Source organism: Podarcis gaigeae (assembly GCF_964106915.1).
Source record: "Podarcis gaigeae genome assembly, chromosome: 16".
NCBI classification, from domain to species: domain Eukaryota; kingdom Metazoa; phylum Chordata; class Lepidosauria; order Squamata; family Lacertidae; genus Podarcis; species Podarcis gaigeae.
Window position 1 is genome coordinate 19,728,958 of NC_139693.1, and position 27,748 is coordinate 19,756,705.

The 27,748-nt window shown below is 48.1% G+C and overlaps 1 protein-coding gene across 2 annotated transcripts in view; it reads left to right on the plus strand.

Moving 5' to 3' along the window:
• Nucleotides 1–4,919: 4,919 nt before the first annotated feature.
• Nucleotides 4,920–27,748, plus strand: part of NOS1 (nitric oxide synthase 1) — a gene marked incomplete at its 3' end in the record, with an annotated part of 181,260 nt that continues 158,431 nt past the window's right edge. The window contains exon 1 of one of the 2 annotated variants that reach the window (XM_083716851.1): nt 4,920–5,229. The remainder of the gene's footprint in view (nt 5,230–27,748) is intronic. The other variant, XM_083716852.1, reaches the window with a different exon arrangement.

The following is a 27,748-nucleotide window of genomic DNA, read 5'->3' on the forward strand; positions in this document are numbered from 1 at the left end:
AGCAGACTTACATGCGCTCCACCAAAACGTGGAATGTAACCCCCAAATGAATGTGGGGCTACCTGTACACATAATTTGTTCAAGAACAGGCAACAGAAACTAGAAGTCAATTACTGTATTGGAAATAATCTAAGAATCTGTTGTGGGTATTTTTTGCAGGAAGGGGACTGGAGCTTATTGAGGTTGCTGACTTATATCTGTTGCTTTTCTCAGAGTGGCCCAGAGTGGGCGTTGGCTGAGGACATACTGAGGTTGATATCCCGGATCATTATGCAGAGCAATCCTGCTTAATGCTGGGTTCTAAAAGCGCTGTTTAAGCATCTGCCCCCTTCTCCTTCAAATGAAGAAGGCAGCGAGTGGCTGCTTCAAACAGCCCTTTTGAGAAGCACTTTAAGGCAGTCTCTGTGCTCCCGTTTCAGCTGAAATGCAAGTCTGGGGACTGCCTTACAGCGCTTCTCAAAAGGGCTGTTTGAAGCAGTTTATGGGCTTATCCTGCGAGCGGCAAGGAGTGCAGTTAGGGAGACTCTAGATTGGTCCGGATTGGGTCCCATGGCACCACATGATGACTGTAGGACCAGTCTGGATTCCAAAAGGTCCTGGGCCAGCTCAGTCCCCAGTCCTTCTCCACCCCCTGAAAGCTTCATTCCAGGGTTTTCTGCCAGCGGTTCTGCAACAGGGTGCTCTGCACTAGGGGAGTGACGCTGGCATCACGCCGAAATCTAGAGGCAGGTGGGAGGCCACAGATGGGAGATGTCTGTCTATCCACACCCCTCCTAACCCAACATAAAGTCACTTGAGACTGCTCTGAAAGTCACACTGAGCAATTAATTCACTGCCCCATCCCTTTGGCTTACTCAGACTTCTTTTGCTGACCTATTTTACTCTCCCTCCTTCCCGGCAACAAATAGTTCCAGCAACTCAATTTCTCAAGTTGTCGTGTATTTGATTTAGTCGGTGGCAAATTTGCTCAAGTGTTCCGGCAATTAGTAATGTTTGCTTTGCAAACAGAGAATTCCACCCCCCCTGGATTTCCCCAGAACTGCCCAACTCAGGGGGAAGATTTGCAATCTTCAGGCTGCCTTCTGTGTTCAGACACAGGCAGGTCTGGAACATCAGCACACAAAACATCAAAGCAGTAGCTCCTGGGGATGCTTAATTGTTTTGCACGGGTGAGTCTACCCCAGGGAACCCCAGGTGAAGTTGGGGGTGGGGGGAGCCTTGTCAATCTTCTCCATTTAGAAATGGGTGCAGGATTACAGTCCCCAGGACATCTTACACATTTACATTTTTCACATTTTTTAAAATGAAACGCACTGTCAGCAGTTAACTAAAATCAATAAGAATGCCCTAAAAATATAACCTAAAATTGGTCAAAAGGATAAATAAAAAGAAGCAAAAACAACTGACTACTTTTACTGAAAATGAAACAACTGCTTCACCTAACCTACCAGCCTTAGGCTCCTGTAAATTTATTTGTTTAGGGCATTTGTACCCCTCTCCAGAGTGGCTTGCACACAACCAATTAAAAGGAAACAGTCCCTGCTTGCAGGCTGACAATATAAAAAACAACAGCACCCCCCAAACAAAAACCACGACACACAAGGAAAAAGGGACAAGGAGGGAAGAGGAAGTAATTAAACTCAGGTACCAATTTTAAAGCAGTTGATCGCATAATGACCATCTGGCACAGTTCAGTTAAACAGGACCGCAGGGAGTCATGTTTACGAACATGTGCAAGAAGATCTGATAGCAGGGGTGTAACTATAGGCGTGGGCTTTGGCTACCACACCTTGCTTTTAGGCAAGGTGGGCATCTGGTTGGCCGCTGTAAAGAGTAGGCCTTTTTTGGCCTGATTCAACAGAGCTCTTTAATGCTCACATCCAGTGCAAAGTGCTTAAATAATATCGATGTCGTTATTGATTTCCAGCATCAGGAGGCTGCCAAGGCAATCAGAGGAGGCCTAGTTACAGATCTGGCCCCTGGAATTGATGGCCCTGTAGCAAAGCGATGCATTTCTCGCCGCATGTGTATCCACAGAGACACAGACACAGAGACACACAAATGCTCCCAGGTCACCGTCATGCCTTCAAGATGCATCAGTTTCTCCTGTGCGTTAATCGCCATCGTTTAGTGGGAGCGAACAATGAACCACCGCTTGAACCTCTTTGGAACTGCATCCCAGGGAATAGATGGGGTGACTTTGCCTCTGCGCTCCTTGGCGTGGCAGGAGGCTTTTGTCCCCACCGCGAGGCTTTATTTCTTTGCTATAATCTCCCGAAGAAAAGCTTTTTTGCCATGTTGGGTGATATTATTCCAGAGTCAGTCTACTTTCACGAGTGAGATCAATGGCGCCGTCAGCTGCATGTGGGGCTTGTGAGGCTAGGGGAGAAGGACTTCGCCTACCACTGCTCCCCACATTGTGGTCACAGCGTCATGTACCCCGAGATGCATAGGGGGAGACTGACCCATCTCTGGAGGCCCTGAGCACTCCAAGCTGCTGGGATTTATATTTGACATTAAAAGCTCACATCTGGCTTCCAGAGGATCAGAGAAAACATGGATGAATCACAAGGGCTGGTCAAACATAGGGAAGCTGCTTTTTACTGAATTGGTCCATCTAGCTCTGTGTTGTCATGGAATCCCCAGGGATCCCACAGGTCATCTAACCCAACCCCCTGCAATGCAGGAATCTCAGCTAAAGCATCCATGACAGATGGCCATCCAACCTCTGCTTAAAAACCTCCAGGGAAGGAGGGTCCACAACCTCCCGAGGGAGACTGTTCTATTGTCGAACAGCTCCTACTGTCAGAAAGTTTTCCCAGGTGTTTAGTCGGAATCTCCTTTCTTGCAACTTGAAGCCATTGGTTCGAGTCCTACCTTCCAGAGCAGGAGAAAACAAGCTGACACTGAACAGTGGCAACTCTCCAGCATTTCTGGCAGGGGTCTCCCCCAGCCCTACCTAGAAATGCAAGGGACTGAACCTGGAGACCTCTGCATGCAAATCTTGTTCTCTCTCCTACCGAGTTAATACACTTCCCCTAATAAGTTTCTAGTCCGCATGGTTCTCAATTAAAAGCAGATTTAAATAGGAACATTTAAATATACCAAGTCAGACTCTTGCTCCATATATCTCAGGATTGTCTACATTGGCATTGCCTGTCCTGGAGAAGCTGAGGACTGAACATGAGACCTTCTGCATGCAAGGCAGGTGTCCTAACAACTGAGCTTCGCTGCTTCCCATGACACACAGGGATATAGGAGGTTGCCTTATCATCAGATGCCGTCTAGATCAGTGTTGTCTACACTGCCTGGCAGCAGCTCTCCAAACTTTCAAGCAAGAGTCTCTCTCCTTCGTTCCTACCTGGAGATGGTGAGGATTGAACCTGAACCTTCTGCATGCAAGGCAGATGTTCTACCACTGAGCCATGGCCCTGACCTGTCCATAACATGGTGCTGAATTCTCTGTGATCCTACGATGCTTATAGATCTCTTATAAACTGACATGCATCCCCCTGGTGTCCTCTGCAGATGCTTTAACCACTGTGCTGAGGCCCTTCTGTCCGATACAGGGCTCGAACCTGCAACCTTGGCATGATCAGCACCATGCTCAAACCAACTGAGCTATCCAGGCTGCCTTCAAGCATGGAGTCCTGCCATGCAAGCCTGTGCATGTCTGCCCAGAAGGTAGCTGCACACTTGAGTTTAGCTGAGCTGGCTTGTGGGTGTGCATAGGATGGCAGCCCAACCTTCTAAAACAGGCATAGGCAAACTTGGCCCTCCAGATGTTTTGGGACTACAACTTCCATCATCCCTAGCTAACAGGACCAGCGATCAGGGATGATGGGAGTTGTAGTCCCAAAACATCTGGAGGGTCGAGTTTGCCTATGCTTGTTCTAAAAACTGGCTAAAAAGCAGAGGGGTGGTTTTTTTGCAGCAGTAGTAGTAGTAAAGGTAAAGCCTATTGCAGAGGTGAATTTAGGGCAGCATGCCTGGTTCCACCACACAGGGCACCAAGAGTTGGAAGGGACCCAGAGGATCATCTATCCAGCCCCCCAAAATGCAGGAATATGCAACTGTCCCATACGGGGATCAAACCTGCAACCTTGGTGTTAGCAGCACCACACTCTAACCAACAGAGCTATTCAGAATCCTGCTTGGGGGAGAAGGCATGCAGAGGCTCCCTTACCTTGCACCCTTGGGCAAGGAGCTGTTGGCCACCCAGAGAAGCAGCTTGTAGCCACTCTGAACCAGAGGGATGTGATTTGTGTGCCCTTGGCAGTGGCAAACTAGCCAACCCCTAGGTACAGCCCTCCTTGGGGGAGTACCACAGACATCTGCACTACATGAACTTTGGGCCTGATCCAGCAGCAAGCTCTTCTTTTTTCTTATCTATCCCTTTTAAAACCTTGAACAGCAGACGAAGCAACTTGGGGGGCGGGGGCTGGTCCGGATCAAGCCTCTGGTGCTGAGGCTGTGCAGGGAGGGGTTAACACCTACATCTACGATGACCCTCCCCCCCCCACCAATTTGACACTGAAGAGAAGATCCAATTAGAGTTCAGCAGGCGAAAGTCAAAAGGTTGGGGTTACATTGCAGGCCTGTCCTACTCAAGAGTAGACCCATTGAAATGAATGGATCTGCTAGCCACAGCCATTCACTCTAAAGACTCTGCGCTGAGTAGGATTAATATTGAAGTATCCCGCGGAGCTGCCTGTAGGGAATGACACGCACGCGCGCCCTACTCTGAGTGGGACTAACATTTGATGCACATCCCACGGAGTCGGGCCACCTGTTGGATTCTGGGCTGAGAGACGGAGCAGGCGGCCTGGGCAGAGTCCGACCCTTAACTACCGCCACTACCCCCCCCCCCTCCTTAAAAAGGTTCGCTAGGCTCGCCGCCGGTTCTCGCGCGCCGGGCCTCTCCGCGCAGCCGTCGGACTCCAGCGCCCTCCAACGAGCGCCCCGGGCGGAAAGGTCACGCCGCCTCCCCTGGGAAGCGCGAGAAGAAGCCGCCCGCCGAGGCCGAGGCCGCGAGAGGGCAAAGGAAGGGGGAGGCGTCGGCAGCCAACGGAGAAGCGGCGGCAAAGGCGCTCTGCCGTGCGCAAAGGCTCGCCGTCGGGGGGAGCGAGAGAGCGCGCAGCCTTCGGGGCTTGCGCGCTTCTCGCCGCCCTTGCGGGCGACCTGCCGTCGGAGCGAGAGGAGAGAGGCAGACAGACGGGAGCCAGGCAGGCGAGTGACTGGGGGCGGAGGGAAGGGGGCTGGCTCGAGGGGAGGCGAGGCGAAGGGGTGGCTCAGGGGTAGGGGAGAGGAAGGGACGGATTCTTGGCCCCGCGACAGCCCCGGCGCCTGCCTCCTTCCCTCCTCCGAGGGGGCGTCCCCTCTCCTCTACCCCTCCAGCTTCCTGCGCGGGGAGGGCGGTCGGGGATCTCCTCTTTTCTCTCGACGGGAAGCTGCGCAGAGGTGCCGCCGCCGGTCGGGCTAGCGGCTTTCCAAATATAGCACGTGCGCCTCGCGCGAAAGGGAAAGTGTTTGCGTGGGGGTGAGGGGGTTGCGATTGCACGCCCCCTTTCGCTCCTAGGTCCGAGGATCTCTACCGTCGACTCGGGATTTGAGGTGGGGGTGGGAGGAGGAGGACGGGGGAAGGGGCAGAGAGCTGTCTGCGTGCGCGCTGGCTTCCCATAGCAACCCAGCTTCGAACGCCCCCCACATCATTCCTCGCTTTTTCCGGGAGGGGGGCGAGGATCAAATAGGGCTAAATTGTCTGAGAGAAGGGGGCGGGAAGCTTTTATCCCCCGCTTCTAAATAGCCCAATAAAAGATTATTTTTGTGGGGGGTGGGATTTGGGTTCCTGAACCTTCCTGGTTATGGATTTAGTTTGCAAGGGGGGGGGCGCCTTGCGTTAAATCCACGTATGCCGTGCTATATGGCTGCTGGTTTCTAAGGCTGTGTGCAAACTATGAAGCATAATAGAATCACATTTCTTTTGCCCTCTCAAAGAATTGTGGGTGCTGTGGTTTGCTAAAGGTTGCTGGGAATTGGAACTCCATGAGGGGAAAACAACAGTGCCCAGAATTCTTTGAGGGGCTTCCCATAGCTTTGAATGTGCTCTTAAAAGTATAAGGTAAAGGACCCCTGGATAGTAAAGTCCAGTCAAAGGCGACTATGAGGTTGCAGCGCTCATCTCGCTTTCAGACCGATAGAGCCGACATTTGTCCACAGACAGCTTTCCGGGTCATGTGGCCAGCAGGACTAAACCACTTCTGGTGCAATGGAACACCGTGATGGAAACCAGAGCGCACAGAAACGCCTTTTACTTTCCCACCACAGTGGTACCTATTTATCTACTTGCACTTGCATGCTTTTGAACTGCTATGTTGGCAGAAGCTGGGAAAGAGCAATGGGAGCTCACCCCATCGCAGGGATTCAAACCGCCGACCTTCTGATCGGCAAGCCCTAGGCTCAGTGGTTTAACCCATCTTCAATATCTGAAGGGCTGTCACATGGAAGAATGAGCAAGGTTGTTTTTCTGCTGCTCCGGAAGGGAGGACCCCAACCATTGGATTCAAATGACAGAAAAGGAGATTCCAACTAAATGTTAGGAAGAAGTTTCTGATGGTAAGAGCTGTTCTACAGTGGAGTGAGCCACCATGGAAGGTGGTGGTCTCTCCTTCATCATGGGCGAAATGAAGCTTTATTTTGCCGGGTCAAGGACCCAATTTGGCACCCCTCCTTTACATTTACACACAAGCACACACAGGCTGGGAGCCTCAATGGCACCCCTCTGGAGGCTTCACCCAGGGTGAAAAAACCCTCCCACCCTGTAGCTACAGCACTGACTTCACTGGAGTTTTTTTTAAAAAAACACAGGTTGGGTGGCCACTTGTCAGGGATTATTTGGTTGTGATTCCTGCATTGTGGGGGTTGGACTAGATGACCCTTGGGACCCCATCCGATTCTATGAAATGCAGGGAATACATAGAAAAGATAAACAGGGCTGCCTTGGGTTCTTGAGATTCCCCACACTGCTATAAGCCAGATTCCTTTGTTCTGCAAACTGCAGGAAGCCTCTGTGCCCTATCTCTTAGTTTTTCTTCTCTATAGGAAAAGGTGGGGCCCCTGATCTCTCTCTGTGAATGCGGCCTATGCAGGCAGTGAGTGACTTACCCTTTCCTACCTCGTGTACTCAAAATGTTTGAGCCTGCCTAGCAGGGGAGTGTGGTTTCCATTTCTATAGATTCCCCAGGGACTTTAGAGACCTCTTTTTTTTTTTTTTGCTGGTGGGATTAAAACCCGCCTAGTGGGGGTGTTGTTGTTAAGGAGAGAGAGTGACTCTTAGGCAGGGGGAAAGGAACAGCTGTGATTCACATCAGGAGCAACGTGGTTTGCTGAGAAACAATCAAAGTAGCAGCAGCAACGGGAGGTCGTGGGAGGAGAACTGGTTGTAATGTAAAGGGCGGGTAGCTCAGGCGGTAGAGCACGAGACTCTTAATCCCAGGGTCCCGGGTTCGAGTCCCATTTTGGTGAAAGATTTCTGTGTTGCAGGGGGCTGGACTCGATGACCCTGGTGGTCCTTTCTAACTCTACAAATCTGTGATTCTGTGAGGCAGAGGCAGGTCTGGGCGATCTTGTGTTTCCAACCTACACTTAACACAGGTATGCCCAACTTGGGGGGCTGTTCATTCTCCCCCCAGGCAAAGAAATGATTGAAGGGATGGAATAACACCCCTGCAAGGAAGGGCCGAAGCATTTGGGACTTCTTAGAGAAATGGAGACAAGATAGAATTTTTTTTTTTAATGATGCAGAAAGCAGAAAGAGAAAAGTTTTTTTCCTCCCTCTCTCCTAACATGAGAACTCATGGTCAGTTGAATGTTGGGAGCAGAGCTTTCCAAACTTTTCATGTTGTTGACACACTTTTTAGACGTGCATCATTTCGCGACACAGTTTTACTAGCAAGCGGGAGGTTAAAAAGGTAAAAGGAACCCTGACCATTAGGTCCAGTCGCGAACAACTCTGGGGTTGTGGCGCTCATCTCGCTTTATTGGCTGAGGGAGCCGGCGTACAGCTTTCAGGTCATGTGGCCAGCATGACTAAGCCGCTTCTGGCGAACCAGAGCAGCACACGGAAACGCCTTTTACCTTTCCGCCAGAGCGGTGCCTATTTATCTACTTGCACTTTGACGTGCTTTCAAACTGCTAGGTTGGCAGGAGCAGGGACCGAGCAACGGGAGCTCACCCCGTCGCGGGAATTCAAACCACCGACTTTCTGATCGGCAAGTCCTAGGCTCTGTGGTTTAACTAACCCTTTTCCAGCCCCGAGAGGAACACACTTGCACACTGCAGCCGACACACTAATGTATCACGGCCCACAGTTTGGAAAGCTCTGGTTGGGAGAGTCAGGACAGAAAGGACTTTTTCATGCAGTGCACAGTGGAACTCTCTGCCACTGGATGGCCACCAACCTGGATGTCTTAAAAAGGAGATAAGACAAGCCCATGGAGGATGAGGCTGCCCATGGCTGCTAGGCATGGTGGGTGTGTTTTACCTTCACTGTCAAAGACAGTACAGTATGCCTCTGAAAACCAATTGCTGGGAATTGCAGGGGATGTAACTGACTGTGTTCTTAGATAAATAAGGAATGGTATTCATTGTATCAAATTTCAACAGAAGTAACTCATAAAGTTCAACAAACGAACAAAGCAGAAGACCCAGTGGATCAGATCATTCTCTAGTCAGTTTGTGCTTGTCCACATAACCCTACTTTGTAACAGTTGCTGCTTACCACAGCTACTACTGTGCCGTAAGATCCACTGTCTTGTAATATCACATATGGTATGTACAGTTATTAATTGTTTGATATTATTGTTGCTGTGAGATCATGATATTGTATTTATTTACATTACTTAGTGCTTTAACTACTGATGAAGCCCAGGACGGTGAAACAAGGCCAATATTCCAGAAATCCTTGTCTAGACTCTGTGAAAGGATTTTGTGGAACTGTAACAACCTTTCATGTGGATTGTTTGGACTTTATGAACAGACAGGTGGAATAGACACCATTACATGGATGGACCTTATGCATGAACTGACGTGTGTTTATTGAGGATGCTTTACGTGACCATAGGTTGGTTTATTGTTGTTTTGGGAATTGCAGGGGGGGGCAGAATGCTGTTGTGCTCAGGTCTGGCTTGCAGGCATCTGTTCAGCCACTTTGAGAACAGGATGCTGGACTCGGTGGGCCATTGGCCTGATGCGTCGGGCTGTTCTTATGCACATTTGTGTATGTACCAGTAGATATGTGAGAAGCCAAGTTAAACCTCCTGTTGTAACTAAGCATCCTCTGCCTCTTCTCCATGCTTGTGTGCAAATCTGGCTCTTCTCCAGCTTTGCACCTGGACCTGCCTCCTACAATTTATCACTTTTGCTTAGGAGCTTCAAATGCCTCCTCGAAGCCCACCTTTTGGTGCACCATCAGGGATGGGGAATGTGGGCTGATATTTCAGGTGGGGAATTCGCTTCCTGCCAGGGCCTGTGTTCCATCTGGCATTCCATCTGAGGCCAGGCTGCGTGCCTGTGCTTGGTGGGGCTGGGGCAAGAAACAAAGAGGAAGGGCCATAACTCATTTGATGGATGTGTAGAAGATCCCAGGTTCAATCCCCGGCATCTCCAGATAGGGCTGGGAATGTCCCCTGCCTGGAGAGTTGCTGCTGGTCAGTGTAGACAATACTGGTCTAGATGGGCTAATGGTCTAATATAAGGCAGATTTCTCTGTTCTATGTACCTGATGCACAGGATGTGCTTCCTTTCTCTGTTTAAATTGCTGGTCTTTAAAGGCTAAACGGCCTGGATTCGGGGTCTCGGGGGCTGGTTGCTGGTCTCCTTGCATTGTCTGGGTTTGGCAGCTCTTTTCATAGGTGAACCATTTGCCATAGTTCTGAACCAGCAGAGGAAAATGGGTGATGCTGATGATTTCTTTAAAGCACCTGGGTATGAGAAAGAGACGGTGAGATTTTTATTTATTTTTTTGAGCGGGGGGTGTCTTTGTCATTGGACCATAGCTCAATGAGAGAACACCTGTTTTGCATGCTGAACGTCCCAGTTTCATTCCCTGGCATCTCTAGGTAGGACGGAGGGAGACCCCGGAGGTTGTGGAATCTCCTTCCATGGAGGTTTTTAAGCAGAGGTTGGATGGCCATCTGTCACGGATGCTTCAGCTGAGATTCCTTCATTGCAGGGGTTTGGACTAGATGATGCGTGGGGTCCCTTCCAACTGTGATTCCTGACTTAAAACCTGGACTGCCACTGCTAGCCAGTCTAGACAATACTGAGCTAGATGGACCAAGGATCTCACCTTCCTATCTCACCTGCCTTTAATTCAGAACGGTGAGGACTAGCAACTTCATTTTTAGGGAAAGAGTCATAACTCAGTAGGCGAGAACCTGCTTTACATGCAGAAGTTCAATCCTTAGCTTCTCCAGGAAAGTCTAGGAATGCCCCCCCCCAAACCATGGAGTGCAGCTGCCAGTCAGTGCTGGCAACAGAGCTAGATGGACCAAGCCTCCAGCTTGATATCAGGCTGATTCTGTGTTTCTAAAAGTGAGTGCCCTCCCTTCTTTCTCCCCCTCTCTCTTTTCTGCCACCCCCTTTCCTCCTCTTGCTATCCGCAGGCAGGCTGGACCTCATGCGCAGGTCCCCCCACTCTGCATATTAAATACGATTGTGATAATTGCAGGCAAGGTTCCCAGCACTGGTCCAGCTGTCTGGTTTCCAAAATCCAAATGGTCCCAAGATGCAGGCATCCATATGTATTGCTGGTGCTTCTCATGTTCTTCATCCCTGGATGCCAGAGATGCTGTCCGAGGGGCATGCCTGCACACAGCCAGCCGGTGCGCCTTTTTTGAGAGCTGTTGACAGGGCGGGGTGTGATATTGGTGTGAGGATCACTGCTGGCTCTGCAAAGTGGAATTGCTGCTTTTCAAATCTCCGAAGGTGGGCTGTAAGAGAGTTTGCCTGTGGAATGAGGAATGGGGAATTCCATCCAAAACAGGCGGTTCTCCTTTGTTCCACATATTTCAGGGAGTCTCCGGGACCCTCCCACTCTTTTCTCCAGAGAAGCGTTGATCATGCTGCTCAGTGGCAGAGCCATCTACCTTGCATGGACTCTGCATAAGGCAAGCTTCCTGTGTACCTGTGATGTCTCTGCCAGGGTAGATAAGGTTGAACACATTGCTGGTCTTTTGGGGTGGTGTCCTTGCGGCTGTGCAATGTGCTGCTTAGAGGGACCTGCAAAAATTTAGGAATGGAGGAGGGTGATCCTGATCCTTGAACCTCGTCTTCTTGACTCCCTGCTTCTTGATCCTCGGACCCTTGACTTCGTGACTCCTTGCTTCTTCATCCTCGGACCTTTGACTTCATGACTCCTTGCTTTCTGACCCTTGGACTCTTGGCTTCCTGACTCCGGGCTTCTGGACCCCTGTTCCTGCTCCTACCCCGCCGTCTTGCCCCTGGTCCTGGCATCCCCTGCCGGGACTTTGATCGTCTGTGAACCGGACTGTGACAGTATGTGGAGCCTCCTTATTCAGGAGCAGTCAATGGAAGACTGATCCAGAAGGGCGAATGCGGCACTGCCCCACCAGCATCAGTGTGCCCTCCAGCCAGCTCTCACCTGCGTACCTTTTTCCTTCAACCAGCCTAGTGGTTGGCACAGCCTGCCAACTTCCGCCTCCTCCTCCTGAGTCTCTGTGTTGCTCTGGTAGAACTCAGCAGGGAGGAAGGCGAGGGACAAGGCTGGAATTAGTTCGCTCTGTCGCCACCTACTGTGGGCCTCCCTGCCAGTCCCAGTGCGCGACAGCCGCCACTGGAGGCAAGGCTGTGGATTTCATTTGACTTGATTTGAAGCGACTTCCTAAATAAGCAGCCATTGGCATGGAAAGGGAAATAACCCCGGTCTGGCCTGCAGAGCATGTGGGGCTTTGTTAAAAATTAAAACGACGCCCCTGGCGTTCCCTAGGAATTCTTCGAGAGCTCCATCACGCTATAGGCTCGGATAGCCAATACCGTTGGCTTCAGGCATCTTCACACTTAGTCTCCTAAGAGCGCACTTGGCAAAGAGGCATAAAAGTGTGTGGGCGAAATAAAGGTCTTTAAGAACTTGCGTATCACACAGAAACAATGGGTTTCGTGTAGGGTAAGGCTCTCAATGGTTACTGGCCACATACGCTGTACTCTGGCCCCACGGTCAGAGGCAGCGACGCTTCTGAATGCTAGAAATGGCAGGAAGGGAGAGGGAGTTTCGTGATCGGATCCTGCTTGAGAGATTTCCTTGGTGGCCACTGTGAGAACAGGATTCTGGACTAGAAGGGCCATTGGCCTGATCCTCCAGGCCTCTTATGTCCATAATGCAGAGGTTTTCAACCTTTTTTGAGTCCACAGCTTCCATGACCAACTACATTCTTTCTGCTGTTCCCCTGTAGGGAAATGTGCTCCAAGCCTGAAAAGCCCAGTTATGTCACCCATTGCCTGCAGAGCCAGCAGCTCCTCACCCTTTTCAAACACCCTCTTTTGTGGAGCGTTCCCTCAGCCTCCTCTCCTCTCCCCCACCTTGGGAGTCTTCCCCTGGTCTCTGATCTGCCCCCTAAAAAGAGGGCCCTCCTCAAACCACCCCACATAGGCCTGGGAAGAGGTTGCCCCCAGCCTTAGTTGCCCAATGGAGACTGGCCAAAGCCAACCCCTTACTCACCTGACTATCATTCAAGGCACCCCAGGGTGGTGTAAAGCTACTGCCTTAATGGCTTGTATCTCATGTTCGTCCTACTCAGAGTGGACCCATTGAAATCATTGGGCACAACAAAGTTGGGTCCATCCATTTCAAAGAGCTCTACTCTGAGTAGGACTTAGATGGTCACCCCTCCCAGTAAGAGCAGAGAGACAACTGGCCCAAGTTTTACACCTCCTCCTTCCTGTTAGATGCTGTGAATGAAATTACTACCAGAGTAGCAATGTTTTGTGCATTAGTAAGCATTGCTATGTAGGAACTGGGTGGTTAAACCTCTTCACTAACTATCCTACTGCTCAGTAATCCATCCTAAGAGTGGCTGGGAGCATGCAGCAGCAGAGCGCGCACACACACATATCCTAGGTTTTTGTTTTTTGTTTTGCTGCACTGCTGATTTTTAATAGTCTTCTGCTGGCCTTGAAAATTGTATCCATTTGACTATAATTTAGTGGCTGATCTGTGATCATCATAATGAAGTACTGAACTCATGAAATATCTCAAAGCTGTTTTGGAATAAAAACACCAGCAATAAAGACAATTATGCAATTTCAAATATATATTAAAAATGGCAATTAAAATAAAGAGCCGGAAACAGATTCCCTGTGCTTAAATGATTTCAAATCTGCCCTGCCCACTATTGGAATGTGGCTCCTGGGTGGTTGCCCAGAATGAAATGTGGTCCTCAGGCTGGAAGATGCTGTTATTGATTGAGCGTAACCCCTCCTAAAAAAAAGTCCTTCCACATTTAACTGCTCTGAACTTACGAACCTGCAACACTTCTCTTAAATATATATATATATATATATATGCAGGTTTTGGTGTCCTCGGGTGTCTTCCCGTGTAAAAGTTGGGGTGTCTAGGCGACGTTTCGACGAGGTCTCACTCGTCATCTTCAGGCTGGTGCTTTCGGCTTCTTGTTACTGGAACAGAGCGGGATCTCAATGTTTGAGTTCCTATAAATACTGTAGAGGGGGTGTGGTGTCTAGCCTCCAATGTTCTGGGCAGAGAGGAAGTTCCCAAGGAAGTTCCTTGTTGAGGTTGTCAACAAGATTGTGCCCCACACAATCTTGGAGAAAAATACTAGGACAAGAGGTCAGTGGCGTAGCGTGGGGGGTGCAGGGGGGGCCGGCCACACCGGGCGCAACCTCCGGGGGTTAGGGGGCGCAAATCCACGGGTTAGGGGGCGCAAATTACTTGCCTTGCCCCGGGTGCTGACAACCCACGCTATGCCACTACAAGAGGTGATGTAAAGGAACAGGCAGGAGGTATGGCAGCTGCAAACCCTCCCGATCCTTTGGCACACCTTTAGAGGTGTGGCGCGGTGCCCTTTCTCGGCGAAGCACTTGGCAACCCAAGCTGGAGCTGAAGAAGTGAGTTCTCCTGAGATCTTCCTTTCCGTGACAGTGTGTGCTCATTAGCGAAATCTGCCAAACTATCTCAGATCTTCTGAACTTTTCTTTTTATAATACAAGGGGGAAATTAAGTAGACGTTGCAAACTTTGGTTTACTTCTCAGACCTTGCAGGCCAGCATGCAGAACTTTTAGCCTTCCAGATGTTCGTATATCTATTTATCTATCTATAAATATTTGTATACTGCAATTTTGGTTGCAGCTTTGGGGGATTTTTAGTTTAGGGAAGAGGCAAGTAAGTGGTGACAGGATGGAAGTTTACAAAATTTTGTGTGGCCTGGAAAAAATGGGCAGAGGGAAGGTTTTCTCCCTCTCTCGTAATGCCAGAACTCCTGGACTTCCAGTGAAGCTGAATATTGGAAGAGTCAGGACAGACAAAAGTGCTTTTTTGTGCAGCGGAGAGCTAAACTTTGGAACTCCCTCCTGCAGGAGGAAGTGAAGATCACCAACTTGAATGGCTTTGGAAAGAGAATTGGACAAATTCATGGAGGAGAGGGTTATCAAGGATGTGGGAATGTTCAGAGTGGCAGGAGAGGATATATTGTTTATTAATATCCTTCCTAACTCGCACTAGCAGAGTTATGGTACATTCCCCCTTTTATATGCACAGTAGCTTTTTGTATTTTATCTGTGTTGTTTTAATTTGTGTAAGCCGCCTTGAATCCTGGTCCGGGATATAAAATAACAACAACAACAACAACAGCAAATATTGTGGAGGTAGCCCTAAAATGCGCTTCAGATAGAATGCATCTGTTCCTCAGCGGGATGCAAAAAAATGCCAGGAAGGTTAAATTGCCCTCTGTTGACTTTAAAACCTAGTGACAGGTACATTTTATTTAAAGGAAGCATTTCTCTCTTGAACACCAGCACATCAATTGCAAGAGAGGGGCTCAGAAGTGCTTTAAAACAGCATGTGTGAAATTGGTCCAAGCTGGATTTCTCTCTTGAGCCAGATTTTCTCTGCTCTGGTGGGTCGCAGGGAGCTTAAGCCCTGCAAGGACGTAATCAGACTTGGCTCTGCCAGTTTAGGGTAGCCAGCTCCTGACCCTTTTCCTCGAATCGCGCCACCTCACCGAACAAAGTGACGCGCGAGGCTGATCGAACGGGGCCTCATCAAGGCAAATGGCATTGTGTTGGGATGACAATGTCCTGGTCGGCTGCCAAGATGCCTGGATGTGTGTGAGAGAAAGAAGGGGGGGGGGGAGAGAGAGAGAGAGAAGAGTTTCTGTCCCAGACCTCTCAAGGAGCACTTGATCAATTATTATAGCAGCTGCCCTCTGAGAAATGCTAATTCCTTGGGCCGGTTTGACTTTGGAAGAACAGGTGACCAGCCCTTAAAAAAAACCCAACTACACACACCCCACAACACTCTTGATTGCTCCTCTACTTTTGTGGGACAAGAAAATCGATAGATGCCTCTTTGAGATTCACAGAGGGAAATCTTATCTCTTGATGGATCCTCTGAGATTAAAAAAGAAGAAGTTTAAATGAAATTCGTACACCCCCAAGACGAAGGGCAAGTCGAGACATCTGCGGGTTGCTGAAAGAGGGAGTGATGGCGGGTAGGTCTGTGCATCTTTGCTGGGCGATCTAAAATTCTGATGATAATCAGGATCTCACGATTCGCGAGACCTTTGCTGGCAGGCACCTTTCTCGGCGGGTCCTTTGCTCACCTTCCTGGGGCAGTAGGAAATTAAGCCATGCTGCAGTGAACTTGGTTCTGATTCCTTAATATTCCTGCCTTGTATAAGAACATGGATAGATGATTCATATCCAGTCAGATGATTGGTCCATCTAGCTCAGTGTTGTCTACACTGACTGGCAGCTCCTCTCCAGGGTTCCAGACACTGAACTACCTGGATATATTTAAGATTAAACCAGGAACCACTTGCTAGCTGGCCTCTACCACTAAGCTATGGCTTGCCTCCAAAAGCAGAGGGTGGCATGCATATAGCTGCACACAACAACCCTGTGGGGTAGGTAAGGCTGAGGCAGAGTGACTGCCCCATAGGAACAAAGGGCCTGATGAACAGGTCAGCCTCCTAGCTCAACGTGGTCTACCTTGCCTGACTGTCGGGCTCTAGAATCTCAGACAGAGCTCTTTCCCACTTGCCTCCTTCCTGAAACTTCTCACGGAAATGTGTGGGATTGCGGTAGAGACCTTCCGCCTTTTGCGAATTGTGGGCCCTACCACTGCGTTCTGACCTTTCCCTTAAGCAAACAAGAGCAGAGACAGTTGACAGGCTGGAATTAATGGGCCCATGTAGCATTTCTATTTGGGTTAAGGGGTCATGCTATGGGGAGAAGAGAGTTGCCGTCGCAGACCTACTGCAAGCACACAGATTTTCCTGAGTTCACAGATGTGCATGGATCAAAATGGCTACTCTGGGTAAATGAGCAGCTTCTCTGGTTCTGTGGGGTGGGGGCCCCAATATACCTTTGGACCATATTCCCTCATGTGCAGCTTGTGTGTGGCCTGAGACGGGAAGTGGGTGGTTTTGTATCCTGGCTATGTTCAGAACGTATGAAGCCCGATGTTCTAAGACACTATATTATCGCCATTGTGCTGCTGTTACCTGCCCTTCAACAGCAGGTCCCAGGGTGGGTTGCAGCGATTTAAAATTCAGAATTAAAAACAGTTGAAACATATCACATTCATAAAGAATTATCTGAAGCCAATGGTTGGAAGATTCCAGTTTCACCTTTCAAAGTGACTTCAGTTGTGCTTTTCCTTGAAGTTCCATTTTACGTAACACAACATGCATGCCTTTTCCTTGACATCTGGTGTTTTCGGTGGTCCTAAAGGCTTAGCTTTGGAGCACATGGAACAACTCTTCCCCAGGGTTCCATATGTGCCTTCTCCAGAGTGATCCTAGGAGCCAATCCTCAGGATTCTCCTTTCACTTGGATTGGCTCCACTCAGCCCAAAGGGTGAGAAGACCTCTTCTCAGTGGCTAAAAAGCTCCCCTTTCATGCTGATTGGGCAGCGCCAGGCTGCTGGAGAATGGGACCCTTCTGCAGAAATAGTACCATAATAATTTATTATTTATACCCCACCCACCTGGCTGAGTTTCCCCAGCCACTCTGGGCGGCTCACAATCAAATGTTACAATACAGCATGTACTGGGGTTTCGAGCCCCTGCAACCTGGGAACACCACAGCTCTAGTCATTGGTCTCCTTGGACTGGCTGCCTCCCAGTTGGGCTACTGGATAGGCTATGGTGTTGTTCCTCGCCAATGTGTATCTGTGTGCTGAGGGAAGCTAGCAGAGGGAGTGTGGCACAACTCTGATGCCCTCCTGCTAGGCTGTCTGCATGAATGGGCAGCTTTGCTTTGCTCTCAGACTCGGAGAGCATTGTTAGGGCTGCTGGCCAGGTATTGGGTCTCTGTAGGGACTTGATCCTTGCAAATTCCATTATGAACTGGGGGTAAGGGCAGGAGGGCCATGGCTCAGTGGTACAGCATCTGCTTTGCATGCAGAAGGTCCCAGGTTCAATCCCTGGGGAGATGGGGAAACTTGTTTGGAGGACTAGATCAGGCCCCTGGCCTGGCCTGGACATTACTGCTCTCTGCCTGCCCCGCATCTTGAGGGTTAATGTGTTCTATGCACAGCAAAACCTTTTATCATTTACCAAGGGCAATGTTCTGTTTTAATCTGAGCAAATGCTGGCCAGATAGCATTTCTCCCTCGGCATCCACCATCTCATTACAGACCTCCTTAAGCGCACATTCTCTGAGACTCCTCGGTGCTCGCCGTGTGCCGAAGACATTTATTCCTTCCTAGGCAGCTGGAAAGTTACCAGAAAGATGCAGAAAGCAAGCATCTGAAAAATGAAAATGAAGAGGAGGACTTGTTGAGTCCCCAACAGCCTGCTAGGAATCTGATCCGATTTCTTGAACGAAGCCAAGCCAAGCTGCAAGCTGGAGCTGTTGTTTTTCTTTTATAATCTGTTTGTTACTTGCAATAGTTTAGTTTCAGAACAAATGAATGTTGCACAGCCTGCGTTGTTAACGCAAGATAGGGACTAGTCAGGGGCGTTTTGATAGGAGAGCTGGACCTTTGCTACTGAACATTTAAGTTTGTGTGTGTGTGTTTAACTCATGTTTTGGACACACAGTTTCAAAGTCAGAGTATGTTGCTGGGAAGAGGGCACAGCAGCCAATGTTTGCAAAATGAGAGACAGAGAGAAGAAGTCCTTTGGCTGGACCTGTGCTCACCTCTTTGGGAAGCGCCAGTTAAGGGCTGGCAAATCACTTTCTCCCTTCCCCATCAGCTGATTAGCAGGTGGGTTGTCTTGCCCACCTGTCAAAGTTTGCCCATGGATTTTTATCTGGCTTGTGGAGCCAGAAAGAATCTCATGGATACCAATGGCTCCTAGCCATGATGACTGTGTTCTGCCTCTGCAGTCAGAGGCAGATATGCTTCTTAATGCTGGAGACCACAGGAGGGGAGAGGGCCTTGTGCTCGGCTCCCACTCAAGGCTTTCCCACAAGGATCTAGTTGTGCATTGTGAGAACAGGATGCTGGACCAAGAAGGGACTTGACATCTTTCTGCCGGGCCTGCAAGACAGAGCTGTTCCACCAGGCCTTTGGCCAAGGCACAGCCTGACCCCCTCCTTTGGTAATTCTTTACAGAACTCTAGCCCAATGGTTGCCATCAATTTGATTTGAACTGATTTTATAATGAATTGGTTTTAGAATGCTGTATTATTTTACTGTGGTTAGCCACTCTGAGCCTGGCTTCGGCTGGGGAGGGCAGGATATAAATTATTATTATTATTATTATTATTATTATTATTATTATTATTATTATTATTATTAAGGCCATTGCCTGATCCAGCAGGCTCTTACGTTGCCGACTCCTGCGTTAGAGTTTAAATTCTCACTTTGTGTTGAAAGCTTGCAAAATGAAGCACATCTACCCTTCAAGAGTCACACATCTCTGAATTTTGCAATGCAGTTCTGTAGCTGGATACCATGTGTGAAAATGTGCGTATTAGGGCAAAGTGTGCAAATTATGAATTTATTAGTGAAAACCACATATTCAGTGCATTACCTTAAGAGAGAATAGCTTGCCAAGGTGTGTATGTATCAAGCAAAACTGCATTAAAAAATTGTGTACAATAGGAGACGTGCTCTAGAATCATGAAGTTGGAAGGGACCACAAGGATCATCTAGTCCAGCCCCCTGCTGTGCAAGAATCTTTTGCCCAACATGGGGCTCAAACCCACGACCCTGAGATTAAGAGTCTCATGCTCTACCAACTGAGCTATGCTGGCAAGTTTTTCTGAGGGCCCTTTAAAGGGTGGGGCTGGGGGGTATTGCAGACTGATGCAGCCATGTGGAGAACTAAATACTGGTAAAGTGAGGAACTGAGATAAACTCAAATTGACACATTCACTCATCCCGAAAGATGGTTTCGCATTGTCAGTCAGATTCAGGGGCCAGTTTGGTCAGGTTCTGTACATTTAATTGGACCTTCTTTTCCCTTTGCTTCCAATAGCATAATATCTTGTCCTAACCCTGGTGGTCCTTGTTGATTTTACTCATCATCACTAAAAGTGAGATGCTATCTGACCATCCTATTAAAACAGTTTTCACTACTATTCATGCTTAAAGGAAAGAGAGCGAGATCACATTTCCTTCTAATCATAGATGTTCTGAGATTTGCATTTGAATACTGTTTTCCTATACCCTGTGCCCATTTTGCTATAAATTCTTTAACCTGTTCCATTTCACAGTAAAACTTTTAGCAACATATATGTATATTTTTGGATAACACTTAAAAAAAAATAAAAATTTGCACTTGTGAGCATCTCCTGTAATTCTGCAAATTCCCTCGATTGGCTCATTTGAAGTGCTTCAGATGAAAACAGAAGCAGCACCCACCCTCTGTTGTCCCTGTTTTGAATTTTGGATTGCAGGCTCTTTGTCCGTGTTGACATGCCATGCATCCTGATTGGGCTCTATACTAGGGCCCAGGGGCCAGGTGTGGCCCTTGAAGACTTTTTGGCCCTAGAGACTCTCCATGCCCAGGTTCACAGTTTGGGAGTACTGCTGGATTCTGCCCTGAACCCAGTTTTGGTGTTGGCCAGGAGTGTGTTTGCAAAGTTACAGCTCGTCTGGCACCTTGCCCGTTCCTTGAGATGTCTGATCTGGTGACAGTGGCTCATTCCTGATTTACATCCCGGCTGGACTCCTGTAACACGCTCTTGGTGGGGCTGCCTTTGAGAAGTGTGCAGAAGCATCAGCTGGTACAGCTGATGCTGGGGCCAGACTCCTGAACTGGGGCTGGTTACAGGGAGCAGGTTACTCCTCAGTTAAAACTGGCTACCGGCCCATTTCCAGACACAATTCAAAGTGCTGGTTATGACCGATAAAAGTCCTATATGGCTTGGGCCCAGACTAGCTGAAAGATTGTGTCTCCCTATGCAAAGGAACCCGGGTGCTTCAATCGAAGGGTGAACACCTTCTCTCAGTCCATTCAACACCAGAGGCAGAGTTGGTGGTGACACAAGAGGGAGCCTTTTCTGCAGCTCCTCCCAGATTGTGGAATTCCCTCCCAAAAGAGGCCAGACTGGCTCCCTCTTTGCTTTACTTCCTCCGGCAGGCCAAGACCTTCCTGCTCAGAGAGACCTTTGGAAACCAAAGTGCCAGACGATGCTGACCGCTTGGCTGTGGTCAGAGCAAACTGCATTTTAAATGCTGGTTCTAAATGTATTTTAATCATTGCTTTAAACTAGTTCACTTTTATTCCTTTGTATTTTATAATGTTTTTGAATGTTGTAAGCTGCTTTGAATTCCAGCTTGGAAGACAGGCAGAATATAAATATATTTGAAGATGATGATGATGATGATAGCATATCCTCTAGCATTTCTCTGATGAAAATAAGGATGTCCTATTCCTTTATTACTATTACTATTGCTATATTATTATTATTATTATTATTATTATTATTATTATTATTATTGGCTTCCAACATATAAAAATAAAACATTAAACATTTAAAAAACTGTCCTATACAGGGCTGCCTTCAGCTGTCTTCTAAAGGTTGTCTAATTAGTTATCTCCTTGCCTCGGGGATCGCAGAATTCCATACCCTCCAACATTTCTCCAATAAAAATAGGGACGTCCTAAGGGAAAGCAGGACATTTACAGGATCAAATCAGAAACCGGGACAACTTCTGTAAATCCGGGACTGTCCCTGGAAAAATAGGGACACTTGGAGGGTATGTAATAATAATGATACTCCTGACCAACACTCCTTCAGAGTTTGTCCCTGGCTGGAGTGGTGTCTTGAACTCTGATAATGCCTCTTCCTTGTCTGAAGGAAGGGGGAAGACGTGTGTGTGTGTGTGTGTGTGTGTGTGTGTGTAGAAACTAGCCTCCTGGCTTGGTGCCCCACCTACTTTTGTTTCTGCCCCGCCCACCACTGGCATGTTCCCCTCCCCCTGAAGGAAATGTGGTACCCAGACTGGGAAAAAGGTTCCCCATCTCTGCTCTGTACATAACCATGATTGTTAGCAAACCAGCCAATTAATGCCTGTCCTTTTCGGTTAGCAGGCCCGGCTAGCTGAAAAATACCCATAACGTTACAGCCCTAACTAGCCGTTGAGGTGATGAATGGCCTTTTTCTCTGCAAGAGAAGGCAGGTACAATGGAAAGTCGCCTTGACAATAACAGGCTTGGGCAGCAGGCGAGCGAGCAAGAGGCCATTTGGTGCATTAATCCCAAACTCAATTACAGCAGCCCTAAACTTTCTCACCAGTGTCTCTTGCTTCCTCCCTCCCCACCCCGAAGCCCCCAGAAGAGTCTGCCCATGAGAGCAGGCAGAAATAAAAAGAAATGGTTGATAGCAGATAAGCTCAGGCCAGATACTGGCCCCAAAAGGGTTCAGATATCCACCCTTGCAATTTCCCGCCACACACAAACAAATTGGCTACTGTCATCACCACTTCCATGCGGTTTCCCACACAACCCATTTGTCAGCCTTAGACATGAGAACCTAAGCAGAGCCTGCTGGATTTGGCCAGTGGTCCATCCAGTCCGGCATCCTGTTCTCACAGTGGCCAACCAGGTGCCTGGAAACTTGCCATGAGCTCTATTCAGACTTTCCAGATAGGGCTGGAAATGTTGTGTTCGGAGACCTGCTGCCAATCGGCGTAGATGACATGGAGTTATTAGAAGGGAAGGCTGGCTTAAAATGGCAAAGGGGTGACAATTTTGGGAGAGCAGGTGTACGGAGACTTTGGCCCTCCCAGTGTTGCTAAGCTCTACAACTCCTCTCATCCCATGATTGCTGGGGCTGATGGGAGTTGTAGTTTGTGGAATGCTCTCCCCAGGGAGGTTTGCCTGGCGCCTTCATTATATATCTTTAGGCACCAGGCAAAAACATTCCTCTTCAGCCAGGCCTTTGGCTGATTAACATTCTACAGCCTTTTAGATGTATTTGGGAGGTAAAAGTAAAGGGACTCCTGACCATTAGGCCCAGTCATGGCTGACTCTGGGGTTGCGGCACTCATCTCGCTTTACTGGCCAAGAGAGCCGGTGTACAGTTTCCGGGTCATGTGGCCAGCATGACTAAGCCGCTTCTGGTGAACCAGAGCAGCGCACGGAAACGCCATTTACCTTCCCACCGGAGTGGTACCTATTTATCTACTTGCACTTTGATTTGCTTTCAAACTGCTAGGTACTGAGCAACGGGAGCTCACCCGGTTACGGGGTTTCAAACCGCCAAACTTCTGATCGGCAAGTCCTAGGCTCTGTGGGGTTATTATTTTGCTGTTTTTGTTTTAACTATTTATTTTTTGCTTTTACCTGTCTTTTTTTACCTTGTGAACCACCCTAAGATCTTCATAGAATCTAGTCTAGCCCCATGAAGGGTGGTATACAAATCTAATAAATAAAAATAAATACTTAGTTCAGCGATGTCCAGAGTGCCCAAATGTTTCTCACGCTTGAGTTGGAGCTCAAATGTTTGCAAAATTTATCCTTGCAATTGGTGATAATGTTTTCTCCTCCCCCTCTGCATTTATATCCCACTTTTTCTATGAGCATACATGGTTATCCCCTGCTCATTTAGCCCCCACAACAACCCTGTGAGGTAGGTTAGGCTGAGAGGCAGTGACTGGCCAGCTTCCCAGCTGAGTTAGGGATTCAAATCCTGGTCTCTCCCAGGGCCTAGTCTTACCCTCTAACCATTGTGACACTTGGCACCATTGAGTAAAGAGACAATACAATTTGCATGTAAATTAACACCTGCTCTGGAACAAGAAACCCTTGCCTCTGTTTAGACCCAGATGGATAGAACTGAACTTTGTGGCCTGCTGCAATGCAACAGCTTCATAGTGGAGTTTCTTCTGCTCCAGAATGCCCACCGGAAGATCAGGTTTGTGTTTGTGCTTTTAAAAAAGCAGAGGATAAGAGTCTCCATCCCCATCGCTTCGTCTTTAAACTCCAAAGGAGAAGGAATCTGCAGATCAGGCCCTGGGGGAGGAGGCTTTTTAGTAGCTTGAACAGGTGCCTTCAGTTTGTGTCATCAGACTTTGTCCTTGCAATTCTCCCTGCCGGAAGCTGGGTGGACGGAATTGGCTTGGGATTATCGCAGGGAGAAGTGTTGATAGCGGAGAGGAGAGCACCTGTATCCATTCCCACCCCTGCCTGGCTCCCAGTCCTCCCAGGAGATCTTGGCCAGCACAGCGACATCTCACAGCAAAACTTCCGAAGCTCCCGGAGTTCCACTCCTCTGAGTCTTTTCAGTTTGCTGGCTTTGGAATCTGAGCAGAGAATCCCGGTCCCCAGGAAGAGGAGGCTACGGGACGTGAGTTTGGCAGGTGGGAGATAGAGAGACATCTCTTAACTTTAGGGCTCTTTTCTGCTTGGGAGAGCACAACTGGAGTTCTTGCATTGCTGTCTGCTGTGAATTACTGTATTCCTACTATAAGAGTGGAAAACCTCTGGCCTGCAGGCCAGATATGGCCCTCCAGGCCTCTCTGCCTGGCCCTCGGATGTCATCCCTGGCCACACCCCTTCTGCTTTGCACCTTTGTTGAATGTGTTTGTTGTCTAGAAGGCATCGTGGCATTCAGATAATACGCCATGCTTGCTGGGAAAGAGGATAGAGAGAGGTTTGTGAGTGTGTGTAGACACCTAAACTAGTGTACAAATTTGCATGTGTTGCTCCACCCACTTTTGCCTCTGGCCCTGCCCACCACTGGCATGTGGCCCAGAAGGGCACGCAGGTTCCCCCGTCTCTGTCATAGTGTTTTGATTTGTGTTGCTTGAAGACCCCAGGGCAGACAGGTGTAAGTCCCACATGGTGACTTTGGTGGGTTTTTCTGTGCTGAAGCAGTCAAAACACACTCTCTGCAAACTGGAATTTGTTCCGGTTGCTACAACACGCACATTTCAGTGGGTTTTGGGGTCGCCTTTTGACTCTGACTTGATCGAAAATCCAGTGCTTGAGTTTCAAGGTGAGATGGGGTGGGGCAGTGGCAGGGACAGAGAATTCGTGATGGATCAGTTGCAGTATTTTGATGGGGAAATATGACATGCGGCTCTGATCTTCTTCGGACATGCCTGCAAATTTCCTCCTGCAAAGAAGGCAAAGAGCTGGGGTGGGGGGAAACAGAAGCTGAAAGATAATGCTAAGCATTTATCCTGCTCCTTTTTTTTAAGTGTTCTTCATGTGTGTGATCTCAGTCTTCACAAAAACCCTTTAAGGTAGGGCCGAATTCTCATCTAGCTAGCAACTCTGCCCAGTAGTGGAGTTGGGTAGTTCTAAACACTGGACTTAATGGTCTTATGGGATAGGTGAGGTTAGGGTTAGGGTCTTTAGACGATGGTGTGTATTGCTTAAGCAATTTTAACCCACTCTGCTGCATTTCAGCGGAGCCCTGCTGCTCATTCTGTAGAGTGGACTCCTGAACTTTTGCTCCAAAGTCCTGTCCTGATTTGCTTGGGGTAGAGAAGAAAACAACAACAGAGTTTTGATTGAAGTAGGGATGGAGAGACGCAGAGAGGTTTTTCTTTAAAAACACAAACCAGTTTTAACAAGGAGAAATAGCAGAAGTGGGTAAGCCAATACCAAGAAGCTAAAACCACACAGCATTTTCAAACTCCTTTCTTGCTGTACTAAAACCTTGTTTCCCCTCTCAGTGTCACCCCCTGCTTGCTCTACTCTGCCACTGTTTAGAATCTCTATCTTTTCCCTCTCAGTGACCTTCCACATCTGCTTTGCTCAAACTTCTGCCATGGTTTTGAGCCTGCATTTCCCCCCTCCCTTTTTGCTTCCATGGCCACTGCTATTGTGCAACTTGCCTTCATTTTTGCCCTTGTCGTTGTTGTTTAGTCATGTCCGACTCTTTGTGACCCCATGGACCAGAGCACGCCAGGCACTCGTGTCTTCCACTGCCTCCCGCAATTTGGTCAAACTCATGCTGCTAGCTTCGAGAACACTGTCCAACCACTTTTGCCCTGACCCCTTGCAAATCCAGGATTGTGATGAGGCACTACAAATCCTCCAACGGCGGCTATGCTGTGACAACCTTGCATTTTTATTATAGAGAGAGAGAGAGAGAAGCAGTCTATATGCCCAAATAGATATCCACATGCGTTTGATGATGATAAGATATACATTCCAATGTAGAAAGGGCAGGAAGATATCCAGACCACTGAGGAATTTATTGTTTTAAGCCTTGAGAGTCTGTCTCTTTGCAACCAGAGTGGTCCTCTCTTTCTCTCTTGTAACGTGGGGAGCGTCAACGTTTGCACCTGTACTTTTGAATACCAAACGGTGGGGGACTCTGAAGCCCACTGCTAACGTGATGGACAGCTTTAAAACCCATCCATCACCCAGCATCATTTAATATCCATGGAGCCTGAGCAGTGCTGACGGCCACTTGGCATTCCTGTTATGCACTGCAAACCACCAGATTGCTCCCTGCGCTCTGCCAAGGTGCTTGAGGCTTGCCGTCCCCTTGTCATTGGTCCTGCTTGTGACTGAGGAAGGAGCTTGCCAGGCAGCCATGCCCATCTGGTCCTCTTTGGTAACTGTGTCAGTATCCCCAGAAGAGTTTCCCCCGTCCTTCCCTCGTCCTCTGATCTTGCTAGGGATGCTATTACAGTGATGCTTGTGTAGGAGTCTGGCTGGGCTGAGCTAGCTACTCTGTCATGTACCGTGGAACCTTGGTTCTTGAACTTAATCTGTTCCGGACGTCTGTTTGACTCACAAGACATTAAAAAACCAAGGCACCACTTCCGGTTGGCACAGGCGCCCCGGAAACAATAGCCGACAGCTGCATCGGACGTTCGGCTTCCAAAAAATGTTTGAAAACTGGAACACTTACTTCTGGGTTTTTGATAAAGACTTATTGGAACAAAAGACTCCGTGGTGGCTTTCACCACATGAAGCATTACTGCTCAAACCACTTGGAAAGAAAGGAAAATGGCTCACATATGCTGATTTATTAAAGGAACATGATGGAAATTAAGAGATTATGATGAGATCAAAGACCACTTTCAGAGTTGGTTGCATTATCGACAACTACATGAAACATATAAAGAAGACTGTAAGAAAGGATTTAGTTATACTAGACCTAGGTTTGAAACGGAAGTGATTGAAGGGAAAGTGAAACTATTGAAGGCCGCCTATATCATACTATTAGAATGGGAGACGAAAGATGAAGAGGTAAAATCAGTTATGATTAAATGGGCACAAGATGTAGGTCACAACATTATGATGGAGGATTGGGTTAAATTATGGAAAACTGACTTAAAATTTACAGATTGTTCCCCATTGAAGGAGAATTACATGAAGATGATGTACAGATGGTACACAACACCAGTGCAGTTAGGGAAAATGTACAAAACTAGTTCAAACATATGTTGGAAGTGTAAGGAAAAGGAGGGAACATTTTATCATATGTGGTGGGATTGTAAGGTAATTTAAAAAATTTGGGAAATGATATACAATGAACTGAAGAAAATGTTCCATCTAACATTTGTTAAAAAACCCAAGGCATTTTTGTTGGGGATCGTAGGGGAGGACCTGCCAAAAAAGTTGAAAAACATCTTTATGTATGCGACAACGGCCGCAAGAGTTCTGATAGCACAAGGATGGAAGACTGAAGAAATCCCAACTAAAGAATTATGGCAAGAAAAATTGATGGATTATGCAGAACTGGCAAAATTGACTCATAAGCTACGGGATAAGGATAACTGTGACTTTAAGGATGCATGGGAACCTTTCACAAAGACGCAACAAGGCGAACTGGACTCCTTGGCAGGTTTTGAATAAACATCCACAATTTTCTTTTATTTTTACTGATAATAATTAGCTAAACTGTTGGAGGATCTATACAACTCTGTAACATGCAGAAAATTGCATTATTGGAGAAACCAAAGACTGGAACTGAGGGAAGTCGGGGGGTGGGGGATGGGTTTTGTGGGGGGAGGGGGGAGGAAAAATGGGGAGGGAATAAAGATATGTTTTTGGAAAATATGTTTTGTTATAACTTTGAATAAAAAAACTACAAAAAACAACAACTTACTTCTGGGTTTTTGGC